This window comes from Dromiciops gliroides, chromosome 3, assembly GCF_019393635.1.
Source record: "Dromiciops gliroides isolate mDroGli1 chromosome 3, mDroGli1.pri, whole genome shotgun sequence".
Classification (NCBI taxonomy): Eukaryota; Metazoa; Chordata; class Mammalia; order Microbiotheria; family Microbiotheriidae; genus Dromiciops; species Dromiciops gliroides.
The window spans coordinates 498384603-498400130 of NC_057863.1; the positions used below are offsets into that span (position 1 = coordinate 498384603).

At 39.6% G+C, this 15528-nt stretch overlaps 1 protein-coding gene across 3 annotated transcripts in view; it reads left to right on the forward strand.

Moving 5' to 3' along the window:
* PRDM10 (PR/SET domain 10) overlaps nt 1-15528 on the forward strand; it is a 160548-nt gene that overhangs the window by 747 nt on the left and 144273 nt on the right. The gene's annotated exons all lie outside the window — the stretch shown is intronic.

Here is a 15528-nt window from a genome sequence, read left to right on the forward strand (position 1 = left end):
TGGTGGCGGCCCGGGCTGCTCCGCTCCGCTCGCCCTCAGTGTTGCGAGGCCTCGGGGGGGACGGGGGCGGCGTGGGGCGCAGCTTCCCCGCCCGCCTGTCCGTCATGGCGGGGCCGGGAGGGCTTAGCTCGGCGGGCAGTCGGTCTGTCAGGTGGAGGCGGCGGCTCCCCCATTTTGGCCTTTGCTACGGGAGGCCCTGGCCTCTCTCGCGGCCTCCAGTCCGTCGCGGGCTGCCGTGCCCTGACGCTCTGGCTCCCCGAGGGGTGGTAGCTGTTGCCCTGCCGGAGGGTAGGGTAGCCCTTAGCGTTGTAGGTAGCGGCGGTGTGGGAGGAGTGGGGGGGGGGGGTCTAGACGGGGTGGGTGGGGTTTAGGCGGTGTGTGGCGTGGGGCGGAACGCGGGCGTGGGAGGATGGTGTTTGCTGGAGGCCAAGTTTTCTTTTGCGTTTGAAATTACCTGCAGTGCAAAGCCGGGAGAAAGCGGCCCTCCAATGCTGCGTGTCATTGGCGAATTTTTGCTCGTGTAGAGGATGGGCTCTCTCCTTCAGAAAAGTGTATGCCATCAAGTCAGAGGTGGCTGTGCATTAAACATCTCCGGGTCCATTGCCTCGTACCAGGTATTGGACAAAGCCAATGGAATCGACGCTGGTCTTGAAACATTCAGACCGCTCTAGGGTTGTGGAATGATTTCGGGATTCGGGTGCTGCTTGCATTTTAATTAATCCTGTGGGCATTACTCGCACCAGTATGCGTGTTTTGACCCTGGAATTTTGTGTCTCATTGATCTTCATAGTTTATTAAATGTCAAGCTTGCTTTACGTTTTGGAAGAGCTACATCCCGGAATCCCATCCTCCTTCCCTGTGGCCTCAGTTTGACATCACTCTTCCTCTTCTGGTACCCTGTGATACCCAAGGTCTACCCTCCTCATTTTGCATTTAATTTTATACTCCTTGTGACATCTTTTCTGCTTTTGTCTTGAACTGTTACTTAAATCTTTTCACATGCTTATGTCTTGTCTGTCTAATGAGATATTTAGACCCTACAATTATAAGCTCCTGGTTGGGTTTTGCATTTCCTGGGGCAACTACCTGACTGCTTTTGCTAATAGTAGGTGTTCAATGAGATGAGTTGATTTAATATTGGTATTGGCCTCATGTAAAGCTCCATGAATTGTAAGGATGCTGTTTAAACATTCTCTCTCCCCCAGTACCCCACACAATGCTCTCTGTTCCTTAAAGTATTAATAAATGTTAGAATGAACAAAATCTTTGATAAAGGATTTGTTTTATAAAGTGATCTGCCTCTAACATTCTCTGGCTGTGTGACCTTGGGCAAGTCACTTAACACTTGTAAGCTTCAGCTGTCAGATGGGAATGATGAATAACACTTGCTTACCTTTTAAGGCAAAGCATTTTGTAAATATTAACTAATTTTATCATAACAACAATCCTGGGAGGTAGGTGCTTATAATCCCTCTTTTACAGATAAGTAAAGTGAAGCAGACAGAGTAGCTCGAATAAGGGTCACATAGGTAGTAAATGTGAAGCCAAATTTAAAGTAAAATTTTCCTGACTAGCTAGCCTACTATCCACTGTACTACGAAAGCTGCCTCTGAGCAAAATATTTTGTGAACTTTAACATGCTCTAGATGTAGATAGAGACCTAAAAGTTCATGGATTTTTTTTAAATCTTGTGTTTCTTTGTTTTACTAGTATGCTAGCCTGACATACTCTAGAGGCTTTATCCACTTTTCAATTAAATCTGCCTGGTTACAGAGTGCTTGCTTATTTATTTAACATTTATTGAGTCACTGAAAGGTAGCTGGGAATGAAGTATATCACTAAGTATTGAAATATTATATCACTTGTTCAATATTTTACATAGGGAAAGTATAGTCCCTATTTTTAAAGAACCTAAAATGTTACCCACTTTTTAAAAAATAGAGACCAAACAGATCTAAAGCATCAAAGTTTGTAATTCTTAATTGACTGACACTGTATCTCAACCTCCAATTTATGTGCTACTTAACTTCCCTGGTGCATCATTGATTTGTAAAACCTAGAGATATCTCTGATTTTTCCTAGGGAATCAAGAAAGTCTTAAAATTTTTTTAAAACTGAGCTTTACTATTTCAATTCAGTTTAGTAAAATTGGTGGCAATTAAGAAGGGGTTATATATGTCAAACATTCAAAAGAAATTTGAGTGTTGTAACTTCTAAAGCATTGTGAATTCTTGTATTAAAATATTTTTCCTCCCCTCAAGGAGTTTATAATTTAACCAAAGGTGACTAAAGCACATTTAAGTCCTTTTATTATCTGATTCCAGTCTACCTTTTCAAGCCTGTTTTACATTGCTATCCTTTATGTATTGTGCATTTTAACCAGAAGGACCTACTAGTTATTTCCTGATCATGATTCTGCATTCTACTGCCTCTCTATGTTCATGCAGACTGTCCTTCATGCTTTCTGTATGTCATCAGATTTTTCTGTTCCTTCAGGGGCCCGGTTCAGGTGCCATCTTCATCATGAAATCTTCCCTTTTCACATACAGTTGAAAGTGAGCTTGCTCCATGCAAATAGCACTTAAAAAAAAGTAGTCTGGACATTTCTTTATCCTTTTTCACATTACCATGTATCATATTTGTATATGCTTCATGTGTATTAGATTGTAAGCATTGCCAGGGTAGGAACTGAGTCATTTTTGTCATTGTAACCAGTGTCTTGTTAAAGGCATTTAATAAATGTTGAATTGAATTGAAACCTGTCATTATTGTAATTATGATGTTTGAATTGTGTCAGTCATTAAAAAAATGAAATCTAGTGTACGTCTGGCCTATTCCAACTAAAATAAGCATTTCTTACTGTCCCAGTGAAGACACCTAATTTCGTTGTGGGTCTGTTACCTGTTCTCAGGAGACCTTATTGATGCTGATCAAAACTTCCCCTAGAGGCATAATATAATTGTCTGGTGAATAAGTATTTGGTCTTATCCAGAAGCAGTCAGTGAATTAAATAAAAAGCTTTGGTTTACAAATATCTTTAACAGTACTTGTTATTAATGGCACCAGTTCTGTCTCTCCTTTTCCTAAACTAATTCCTCTCAAATTTTTTGTTTCTATTAAGGGTGTTACCATTCTCAGACTCATAAAATCTGAGTTTGAAGGGATCTCAGATTTTCTAGTCCAATCCATACTCAAACAAAAAGTTTTCTACCTTATAGCTGAAAAGCAGTAACATCCAGTCCAGTGAATATCTCATCTGTTTTCAAGTCCTATTGATTTTACCTTTGCAAAACCTATACTTCTTTCCTGATGTTGCCACCATCTTGGTATAGACCCTCATTGCCTCATTCCTGAACTATATCAATAACCTGGTTGTCCTCTCTGATTTTTTCCCCACTTCAGTATGTCTTCCACCAAGCTATCAAAGTGATCTTAAACTGCAGATCGGACCATGTTACTCCCATTCTATTCAATAAACTCTAGTATTTCCCTGTTACCTCCAGGATCAAATATAAAATCCTCTGTTTGGCTTTTAAAGCCTTTCATAACTTGGATCCTTCTTACCTATTCAGTCATGTCAGTCTTACTCCTCCCAGGACATTCCATTTATACCAACTCTGTATTTTTGCTTCTTGTCTCATGCCTAGAATTCTCTCCTTCATTACCTCTGATTCTTGTCTTCTCTGGCTTGCTTTAAGTCTCATTTAGAATCTCATGTTCTGCAAGAAGCCTTTTCTGGTCCTTAATTTTAGTGCCTTCCCTTTGAGATTATTTCCAGTTTATCTTCTTTAGATCTTGTTTGTACATACTTGCATGTTGTCTCCTTTTAGATTGTCAGATCATTGAGGGTGGGGGCTATTTTGGCCTTTTTAAAAAATCTCTTGTGCTTAGCATGGTCCCTGGCACATAGTGGGTGCTTAATAAATCCTTGTTGAATTTACTTGTTGACAACTCTTTGCTTCAAGACCTATTTGAGGAGGAACTTACTGCCTAAAATTTGCTTCTTTGCAGTTTCTACCCATTGCTTTGGGTTATGTCCTCATTTATTGTTCAGTCATTTACAGCTGTGTCCAACTCTTGGCAAAGGTATTGGAATGATTTGCTATTTTCTTCTCCAGCTCATCTACAGCTAGTAGCCTCAGAGACTGAGTTTAAACTCGGGTCCTCCTGACTCCTGGCCTGACCCTCTACTATATGTGTCCTCTAGAGCCAAGCAAAACAAGTCTTATCCCTCTTTCAACTCTTTAAATACTTAAAATATAACCATCCAGCCCTCTTCAAGTCTTTTTTCAGCCTAAACATCGCCAGTTCTTAGTCATCTTTGATGTTTTCCTTTCAGATTCATCATCCCTACATACCAGGGTTACGGTAGGTAAAATTTTCCTTAGTGTCTCTTCTGTTTTTTACATCTTCACTGCTAGGACAGAACTTTTCCAACAGCTTCCTATTTCAACTTGGTGTTCTATTCTCTATGCCCTTCCTTTTCCTTCCATGCATCATATAAAACATTATCAGGTTTTCTTAAAATTATATCAGACACACCACTTCCCTGCTTAAAATTCATCAGTATTCCTGGGAGCAGCTAGGTGGCACAGTAGATAGAGCACCAGCCCTGAATTCAGGAGTACCTGAGTTCAAATCCAGCCTCAGACACTTAACACTTACTAGCTGTGTGACTCTGGGCAAGTCACTTAACCCCAATTGCCTCACCAAAAAAAACCCCAAAAAAACAAAACAAAAAAACCTATTTCTTCATCTGACATCCATTTTGACACCATTCTGTCTAGTCTGATCACCTATTTATCATATGGTAATCCTTTTTTTTTTCTAGTGAAACCAGTTCCACCATTCCCTGAAAATACTTTTTCCTTCTTAGTCACTTTGCTTGTATTATTCTTCCACCTAGAATAGTCATTACCCATTTGTCCCTTCTCTCCATTTATATGAAAGCCCCTGCTTTTTCTTTGAATCTTCCTTGACTGCCCTACTTTTAAGTATCTACATTCCATCTTCTGAGCTTACTGTTTGTGTCATTATATGACACTTACAATACCGTCTTGTATTATTAGTAGTCTATTATTCTATCTTCTTAGCTAACAGGAACTGATGTCTTATTGCTTTGGATTCCATTTTCTCCAACAGAATTCAGTAGTCCAGGTGAGTGGTAATAAGGGCCTAAACCGTAGGGTGATGGCAAAGTAATTTACGAAAAATTTTTTTTCCAAAATGGATTTAATAGGACTTGGCAACTAACTGGCTTTGGGAGGTGAGGGAGAAGAAAGAGTCAAAGATTACCTTGAAGTATACACAATACATATATGTGCTTTATACATATTACACACTAATTTATATACTGGTGCTATTGATAGGACAAGGTTTGATAAAGTATTAGAGTTCTTGCTTTTATAACAGATAAGTTATATAAAGCACCTTGAACTATTTGAAGAAAGTTAAAAAGAATTTAACATGAATAAATACAGCAATTACTTAGAAAAAGTACTCAGAAGTAGTAGTATTTGCTCACTGACAAGATGTCTGAATAACTGCCCATGTTTATTACCCTAGGAAGAAAATAATTGCTCACTTTTACTGTTTACAAAGTATTTTTCTCTTAATACCTTTTGAAAGTAGGTAGTAAAAGTATTATTATCCTCATTTTCCTGAGGAGAAAAGTGAGGCCCATAGAATCAGATGACTTAGCCTAGAGTAAGAAGCATTTTGTTTAATATGGAAAAAGTGGTATGGTAGAATGGTATAGCAAGGAAAATTGATAAAAGTTTATGAGCGTTGGAGTTGGGACTAGAAGACCTAGATTCATGTCCTTGTTTTCCCACTAGCCATGTGACACCAGGATTTTAGCAATGAATGCTTAATAATTACAAAAAAGCCATTTTCTATCGTTTAGACATTGGCATTGTAGATAAAAATTCCAATAAATACATTGAATTATTATGTGAAGTATATAAAGTTTCTAGGTCTTTCTGAATAAGGAATCTTTTACTTTCAAAGATAACTTTTTTTTTAAGTGAGGCAATTGGGGTTAAGTGACTTTCCCAGGTTCACACAGCTAGTAAGTGTTAAGTAAGTGTCTGAGGTCAGATTTGAACTCAGGTCCTCCTGACTCCAGGGCCGGTACTCTATCCACTGCCACCTAGCTGCCCCCCGAATCTTTTACTTTTAAGTGGTAAATAAGGAAGCTTAGGGTTTAGGCTGCAAGTGATTATAAATGAGTGATAAATCTAGGACATACTACATTACCACATGACATTTGTTTTTTTTTTTGCAGGACAATGGGGTTTAAGTGACTTGCCCAGGGTCACACAGCTAGTAAGTGTCTGAGGCTGGGTTTGAACTCAGGTCCTCCTGAATCCAAGGCTAGTGCCTTATCCATTGCGCCACCTAGCTGCCCCCACCACATGACATTTTAATGTTTGCTTTATAAATTTTGGAGGAATCATTTCTCATGGCATATCCAACACTATTAGAATATTGGCATTAAAAGAAAGGCTTTTATATATCATATACACATGTGGACAAGGCTCTTATGATTTGCATCTACATGCAAATTCTAGTTTGGACAATAGTAATTTTTCAGCCATTTGGCTTTTCCTGTGTGGATGGTTAGTCCAAACTCTTTAATGGTTATGGATTTCATCCCACAGGATTTACTGTATTTTGGGGTTTGATGCAGTCAACACCTTGTTATTTGCAAACAAGGACATCTGGAGGACCTCATTATAGGCATACAGTCTATATTATATATACAGCCTCTATAGGCAACAATCTCTCTTTGTCTTGGACTCTGTACTGGATTTCTTCCTTGACAGTGAGGAACACACCTTTATCCATCATATGGCTATGAATCGTGAAACTCTAGTTTTTGAAGAACTGAAAATGAAAGAGAACGGTGGTGAGCTGCAAAATAGCACCAACTAGCATAAATATGGGCATAAAAAGGCTGTAACACAAACAAGGAATTATGAAGGAGAACCTTAGAAAAGATGCAATCAAGAAATGTATAAGGGGAAAAATGAACTGTGGTTACGTGGTAAGAGGGATAACTGATGGATAGCCTGTGTACTCCACTGGTATTTATGTGAAGAGAACAGAGAAGCTCTCCCAGCCCATTTGACTTGCATGTAGCAAATTTATCACAGAAAATGGAAAAGAATCACACAGGATGAACAATCATGGATGTTGGGATTTTGCATCCTTGAAGGGAATGCATTGTTAATACAGTTCTATGTCAGTATTGTAAGGGGCTAAAATTCTAGCTATACTATCCAAAATCTAATGAGTGGTTGCCAATAAATTATAAGCTTTATCAAGAGTATTTAAATGTTTAAGTATTTATTACAGAGCATTAGGATCAGAGAGAAAGGTAAAAATCTAACTATTTCTAAGAGACTCTATCATCTGACCCACCATGGCGAGGTCAAGAACCAACAGAGAGAGAACCCCTCTGCCAGCATCTGCTTCCTACTTCATGTCCTCCTCCCAGAAATGGGAGGCTCCTCAAGTTTATTGGCTAGTAGCTTTGATAGACAGTACCCAGGAGCAAACGTCCCTTCCTGACACTAAGGACCTTGACCATATGGCTTGCCCTCAGAGGCCTTCTCCTCATGGCGGAGCTTTGCTACAGTAAGTCTCCAGCAGGTGGCGTCATTCCAATCATTACAGTATTTTAAGTATGTGGGGGACAGCTAGGTGGCACAGTGGATAAAGCACTGGCCCTGGATACAGGAGGACCTGAGTTCAAATCTGGCCTCAGACACTTGACACTTACTAGCTGTGTGACCCTGGGCAAGTCACTTAACCCTCATTGCCCTGTCCCCCCCCCCCCCAATTTTTTTTTTAAGTATTTTAAGTATGAGCTACGTATTTATACATATAGCCATCATTAGAACAGTGGAATATGAATATTATTTAAGTAGATTATTTTGCTCATTAAGTATTTAGTAGATATAAAGTATTCCTATATATTTCCTCAAGGTCCTCCTTGGAATCAATCTTTGTAATCCTACTTCCTGGGATTTTATTCCTCTTAGTGGGAACGCATTTTCTATAAGCACCTCATTGTAATTTGTGGCTGTCCCAGATTCACTGGGTTTCATTAACAAATGCTCAGGGCTTATCTTGCATACTCTTGGAGATGTGTTTCTTTCACTCTGCTACCTCCATGGTTATAAAGAAAGAAACTTAGGGGCATCTAGGTGGTGCAGTGGATAGAGCACCGGCCCTGGATTCAGAAGGACCTGAGTCCTCAGACACTTAACACTTACTAGCCATGTAACCCTGGGCAAGTCACTTAACCCTTATTGCCCTGCCCAAAAACAAAATCAAAACAAAAGGTACTGAGAACTGCCTTTTTTTTGTTGTCATAGTACTTGGCTCCTCAACTGAATTTACAAATAAGTCAGTTCAGGTTGCTAGAAATGGGTGTTTGTCTAATTAGGCAGTTGCCACATAGATATGTCAGAATTTTCTAAACCAAGAAAATGCCAATTAAATATAAAATTTTTCATAATTAAAACAGTTGCAATACAGTCTTTTTTTTTTAAACTGCCCTTTTAAACTTTTTAAAAACTCCCTTTAAGGGAAGGGATAGGAGGATAATAATAGAGATTAAATGAATTTACACATAACTTCAGTAACAATTTGCCCTTTAATCATTACCATGTTTCAAACCATTTGAACAAAAGATTGAAGGATTTTAAGGAGTCTAGATGAAGTCACACAGGAATTCAACAATGCTTTCTTTTATATCAAAATGAGTGTTAAATTGTGAAAATTGTTCTCCAGAATTATTTTCCTTTTTAAGAGCATAACTTTACTGTTATAAAAGCTTAAAACGTACTTCTACTTGTTGGGGAAACAGTTCACTTGTTGAGATTATGCCACTTAAATTTTCATAGCAGCAAATTGTACAACTTAATCTTATATGACTCACACATGTAAGTTTTTTTTAACATTAAACTGCATTCATATAGGTCCTTGAGGCTTTTATAGTGGTCTGCAGAAGATTTAATAGCTCATGGATTGTCTTACCATCTGAGTCCATGATCCTTAGCACGGCAAACTTGTACCATTTGTCATCTTGTAGCTTCTCTAGGGGGCAGCTGGATGGAAAAGTGGATGGAATGCTGGGCCTGAAGTCATTAAAATCTGGCCTCAGACACTTAACCTTGCCTCAGTTCCTCATCTGTAAAATGAACTGGAGAAGGAAATGGCAAGCCACTGCAATGTCTTTGCCAAGAAAACTCCAAATGGGGTCACAGAGTCAACAAGGAGCTTCTGAAGACTCATCCCAGAAATAAGAAATTGCTTCTCTAATCAAAAGTCTCATTCCCTGCATTCCCCTGAGATACCTTACACAATATTGACCCAGGAGATGAGGTTACTTCCAGTATTTTTCAACCAAAATTGCTTTGGGGTATATATATCTTGGTGAATTTTTAAAGTCTGTGCTCTAGGGTTTTAGGAAGGAGAACTTTCCAGGTATGGGGGAAAACCAATTCAAAGGCATGGAGGTAGGAGATGGAATGTCTGTGGGGAACAACAAATAGACTAGTTTGGCTGGATGGAAAAGTACATTGGAGGGGCAGCTAGGTAGTGCAGTGGATGAAGCACTGGCCCTGCATTCAGGAGGACCTGAGACACTTGACACTTACTAGCAAGTCACTTAACCCTCATTGCCCCGCCAAAAAAAGAAAGAAAAATTCATGGGAGTCATATGAAATCAGTATAGAAATAAAGGGTAGGGTTAGATTGTGAAGGACTTTAAATGCTAAACCTAGGCGTGTGGAGCAGTTATGCATCACAACGGATAGAGCATTGGTCTTAGAATCAGACAGACTCATTTTCAGAGTAAAAATCTGGCCTCTGAATTTACTAGCTGGGCAAGTCACTTAATCCTGTTTGCTTTAGTTCCTCATCTGTAAAATGAGTTGGTGAAGGAAGTGGCAAACATCTCTAGTATCTTTGCCAAGAAAACCCCAAAATGTAGTCACAAAAAGTCAGACGTGACTGAGCTACAACAAAAGGAGTTTGTATTTTATCCTAGGGAGACTAGATAACCAATGTAGTTTTTTAAGCAAGGGACTTTACTTTAGGGATATCTATTATGTCGGCTATGTTGATGATTGACTGGAGAAGGGAAAAGACTGGAGACTGACCATATCTTTGGCTAAAGAAACATGTACAGAAGTACAGAAAGCTGAAGCTTGGGTCCAGTTTTGATGAATTAGGCTACAACTTTAGGGCTATTGGTACTGTGGAGATTTCTGACATACTGTTTATTCCTCAGTAAACAATTCTAACCTTGTAAGTACCTGAGGTAAGTCACAGATTAGGTCATGTGCACTGATCAGCTGTCATTTTAATATAGCCTTACACATACTGTTCCATTTGAACCTCATAATCCTGTGAGACAGGGTTTTTTTTTTTGCGGGGCAATGGGGGTTAAGTGACTTGCCCAGGGTCACACAGCTAGCAAGTATCAAGTGTCTGAGACTGGATTTGAACTCAGGTCCTCCTGCTAAAAAAAAATTATTTATTTAGAATTTTTCCCCACCTTACATGTAAAAACAAATTATAACATTGATTTTTAAAACTTTGTGTTCCAAATTCTCATCCTTCCTTCCTATTCCCCCCTTAAGAACTCAAGCAATTCCTTATAAGTTATACATGCGCAGTTGTGCAAAACATAGCAGACAAAAAATCTTTAGAAAAAGGAACTAACAATAACAAAATATACTTCCATCTGTATTCAGGTACCATTAGTTCTTTCTCTATAGATGTGTTTTTTTTCAATTCTAACTTTTTCTTTTTGGTGGGGCAGTGAGGGTTAAAAGTGACTTTCTCAGGGTCACACAGCTAGTAAGTGTCAAGTGTCTGAGGCTGGATTTGAACTCAGGTCCTTCTGAATCCAGAGCTGGTGTTTTATCCACTGTGCCACCTAGCTGTCCCCTGTATTTTTCTCTTACAGATGAGGAAACTGAACTCAGGGAGGTTAAGTTGACTTGCCTTTGGTTACATAGCCAGTAAGTGTTGGAGGTGGAGTGTGAACCCTAGGTCTCTCTAGATTACTGGTCTTCTCACTGCATCACAATGCCTCTTAAATGTACATTGTTACATATTTTTTTTAGTACTCTGTTTATAAAATATTTTCCTCAGCAGCCCTAAGATATATGTAGTACATGTTATTTTCATCCTCATTTTACGAGTGTGAGAACAGAGGGTCAGAACTACTTTGAAACAAGCTCTATAAGGCTCGGGGGCCCAAATGGCCACTGAAAAACATTTAAACATGGTGACCAGTTAGCTCCATAAGGGAAGAAGCTGGTTTTAATCTATTTTCCCCAAGTGCCTAACACTGTGCTTTGCACATGGCAGGGGTTTGCTAACTGCTTATTGAATTATATGGCGACAGCTTGAACTCTTAATCCCCTCAACTGTCTAGTATTTCCATAGGAGCAGTCCCTCTTTTCCTCTTGTGTCTCCTTGACAAGTTATGTTATAAGGTATTCATTGCACCATTGATGAGACCTTTGTTCCAGCACTGGCTCAAGTTCAGGGCTGGTTCACATTCCTGAGCCATATCTTGGGATCTCTTTTAAAAGGAAGTTCATGAGGACTCAGAAGAGCTCAGAAACAGGAGAAAGGGGGTGCATATGGGAACAAACTGTTCACTGAAGAGAGGCAGTGCAATCATGTACCATAGCAACCCCCCCCCCCCATCCCCCAGAGCCTCAGGGATGGTGGCAGTGGTGAAGTGATGGAAGACCAGGCTCAGACTGGAAGCTGTGGGAGCCAAAATCAAAGTGCCCAGGCCATGAGGAGGAAAACCTGTCTATTACCCTTCACTGTTACTCGAGTCACATGGACTGCCTAGGTCCAGGAAAAAAAAAGTATTGACTCTCAGCAGTCCTGAGTTCTTTCCCTTTTATGACCTTTAACTGGGATAACACTAAAATTCTAGAGGACTATATAGGTCCCTGTACTGGAAAGAGAAGAGATATAAACCCTCTTCCCCTCCTATCTTCCCCTATTGCCTTATATGGCAACATGATCCTTCCAGTCCCTCAGGCCCCCAACCAAGGAATCATCCAGAATTCCTCACTTTCTTTTACTCCCCCATAGCCAATCTGTTGCCAAGACCTGTGGATTTCACCTTTGCAACACCTCTACCATGGGCTCCTTTCTCTTTTCTGATGCTGCTAGCACTCTGATGTAGGCCTTCATCACTTCATGCCTAGATTACTGCAGTAGCCTGTTTGGTGAGTCTGCCTGCCTCAAGTCTCTACTCCTCCAATCCATCATCCAGCCCCTAGAGTGATTTTCCTAAAATGCAAATCTAATGTCACCTCCCTACTCAAACTTCAGTAGCTTCCTAGTGCCTTCAGTATCAAATACAAAATCCTCCATTTGGCATTCAAAGCCTTTCATGAAAGAGACACTCGACCTCTTGGCTCCAGGCTTTTTCTTTCACTGTCCTCCATCCCTGGAATGTTCTCCTTCCCCCATCTCTGTCTACTGGCTTTCCTAGCTTCAAGTGCTAACTAAAATCTGATTTTCCCAAGCCCTTTTAATTCCAATGCCTTCCCTCTCCATAATTTCCTATTTATCCAGCATATAGATTGTTTGCACATATTTGCTTATTGTCTCCTCCATTAGACTGTGAACTCCTCACAGGGAAGGACTCTTTTGCTTCTTTTCATGCTCTTCCATCCAGTGACACTGGCCTCCTGGCTGTTTCACAAACAAGACACTCCATTTCTTTGCTCTGGCTGTCCCCCATGCCTGGAACATTTCTCCTCTGCTCCAACTACCGATGTCCTAGACTTCCTTTAAGTCCTTTTTTTTTTTTTTTTAGTGAGGCAATTGGGGTTAAGTGACTTGCCCAGGGTCACACAGCTAGTAAGTGTTAAGTGTCTGAGGCAGGATTTGAACTCAGGTACTCCTGACTCCAGGGCCGGTGCTCTATCCAATGCGCTACCTAGCTGCCCCTTCCTTTAAGTTCTAACTAAAATCCCACCTTCTACAGGAAGCTTTTCCTAACCTCTCTTTTTTAATAAAATTTTTTTTTATTTCATTTAATTTTTGTTACATTTTAATTTCTGAATTGTCTTCCTCCCTTGCCCACCCCCACACTCCCATTAGAGGAAGGCCATCATCTGTCTCTCTCAAACACACTTGCACACGCAACCCCCTCCTCCCCATACTATACATACTTTTTATCAGTTCTTTTTTAAAAAAATTTTTATTTTTTGCAGGGCAGTGAAGGTTGTCACTTGCCCCGGGTCACACAGCTGGTAAGTGTCAAGTGTCTGAGGCCAGATTTGAATTCAGGTGCTTCTGGATCCAGGGCCAGTGCTATTATCCACTGTGCCACCTAGCTGCCCCTATCACTTTTCCTGGGAGGTAGATAGCATCTTCCCTCATAGGAGCTTTGTAGTTGATTTGAGTATTTATAATACCCAGAATTACTTATTCATTCACATTTGTTCTTTGAACAATATTGCTGTTACTATATACCACATTCTCTTGGTTCTGTTCATTTCACCCTTTATTTTTTCATACAAGTCTTTCTATGTTTTTCTAAAATCAGCCAGCTTCTAAATTCCTCTTATTTTTCCAATGCCTTACTTCTAAATTATTTTCCATTTATCTTGTATATAGCTTTCTTTGTATATATTTGTTTGTATGTTGTTTCTCCCCCATTAGATTGTAGTAAACTCATTGAGGGTAGACGCTATCTTTTGCCTCTTATTGTATCTCCATCCATAGCAGAGTGTGTGGAACATAGTAGGTAATTAATAAATGTTTATTGATTGATGGATTATGGGCTCAGGTATGATTCCTCTGACTACCCTTTACCGCCCCCCCCCCCAAATAAAATCTTCTTTTGGATTTCTATTTAAATTTAAATGTTTTTTTTTTTGTGGGGCAATGGGGGTTAAGTGACTTGCCCAGGGTCACACAGCTAGTAAGTGTCAAGTGTCTGAGGCCAGATTTGAACTCAGATACTCCTGAATCCAGGGCTGATGCTTTATCCACTGCACCACCTACCTGCCCTTTCTATTCGATTTTTTTTTTTAGTGAGGCAGTTGGGGTTAAGTGATTTGCCCAGGGTCACACAGCTAGTAAGTGTTAAGTGTCTGAAGCCGGATTTGAACTCAAGTACTCCTGACTTCAGGGCCAATGCTCTATCCACTGCACCACCTAGCTGCCCCCTCTATTGGATTTAAAAAAAAAAAGTATTTCAGTGTTTTTTTTTTCTTTTTATCGTGGAGACCAAGACATGAGCCATATTTTGTTGTTTTTAGGGGAATCCTTATGTGGGAATGGTATTCAAAGAGAAAGTCCCTAGGATTGAACCTTTTTAGAGTTAGCTCATATAATCTATAATAGGTCATTGAGTATGCTTACAAATGAATTCCCTTCCTTGAAAAGGAAAGGGAGGGGCAGCTAGGTGGCACAGTGGATAAAGCATGGGCCCTGGATTCAGGGGGTCCTGAGTTCAAATCCAACCTTAAACACTTGACACTTACTAGTTGTGTGACCCTGGGCAAGTCACTTAGCCATCATTGCCCCTCACACCAAAAGAAAGAAAGAAAGAAAGAAAGGAAGGAAGGAAGGAAGGAAGGAAGGAAGGAAGAAAGAAAGAAAGAAAGAAAGAAAAGGAAATAGAGAAAATGCTGATTAATTTATGGAAATTCCTTATCAGTAATTGGAAAAATAACCTCCATATTCCAAAGGTAGATTTAGAGGCTAAACTCCTTGAGGGCAGGGACTGTTTTTTTGTTGCTTTTTGCATCCCCAAGGGCTTATCATAGTGCCTGGCAGATGTAGGCTTTTAATAAATGTTTACTTTAATTACTCTAAACTTGTAGAAGGTACCTAATTGCTTGTTACTCAAAACAGAAGAAATTCCAAAGTTAGTGCTGTGAACGATCAAAGCACCTTGCTACAATATAGATCCGTTTACAGTTTATAAGAGGTTTTCATTTAGGGGAATCTTATTTGATCCTCACTAAGTCCTTTAAGATAGGCAGGGTAGGTATTATCTCCATTTGACAGATGAAGCTTAGAAAATAGGACTCACTTTATATAATATAATACATTGTAGTTGACGTGTAGAAATCCATATTTCAAGGAGGTGCAAGTTACATTGAAGCATGTTTAAATTGAAGTTTTATTGTAACTGGCTTTTTTTCTGCCTAGAAATCCCTGTCATTCTTTAAATACCCCCCTTTTTTCTTAAAATGTCCAACTTTAGCTATGGGTCATGGAATAGTGCAATTTTCTTTGTGTTTCTTTATTTTTTAAATCATAAAAGTATTTTATTATTTTCCAGTTACATGTAGAGATAGTTGTCAACGTTTGTTTTTATTTCTAGTTCCAAATTTTTCTCCTTCCCTCCCCTCTCCCCAAGACAGCAAGCAATCTGATATAGGTTATAAAAGTACCATCACATTCAACATTTCTGAATTAGTCATGCTGTGAAAGAAGAATCAGAACAAAAGG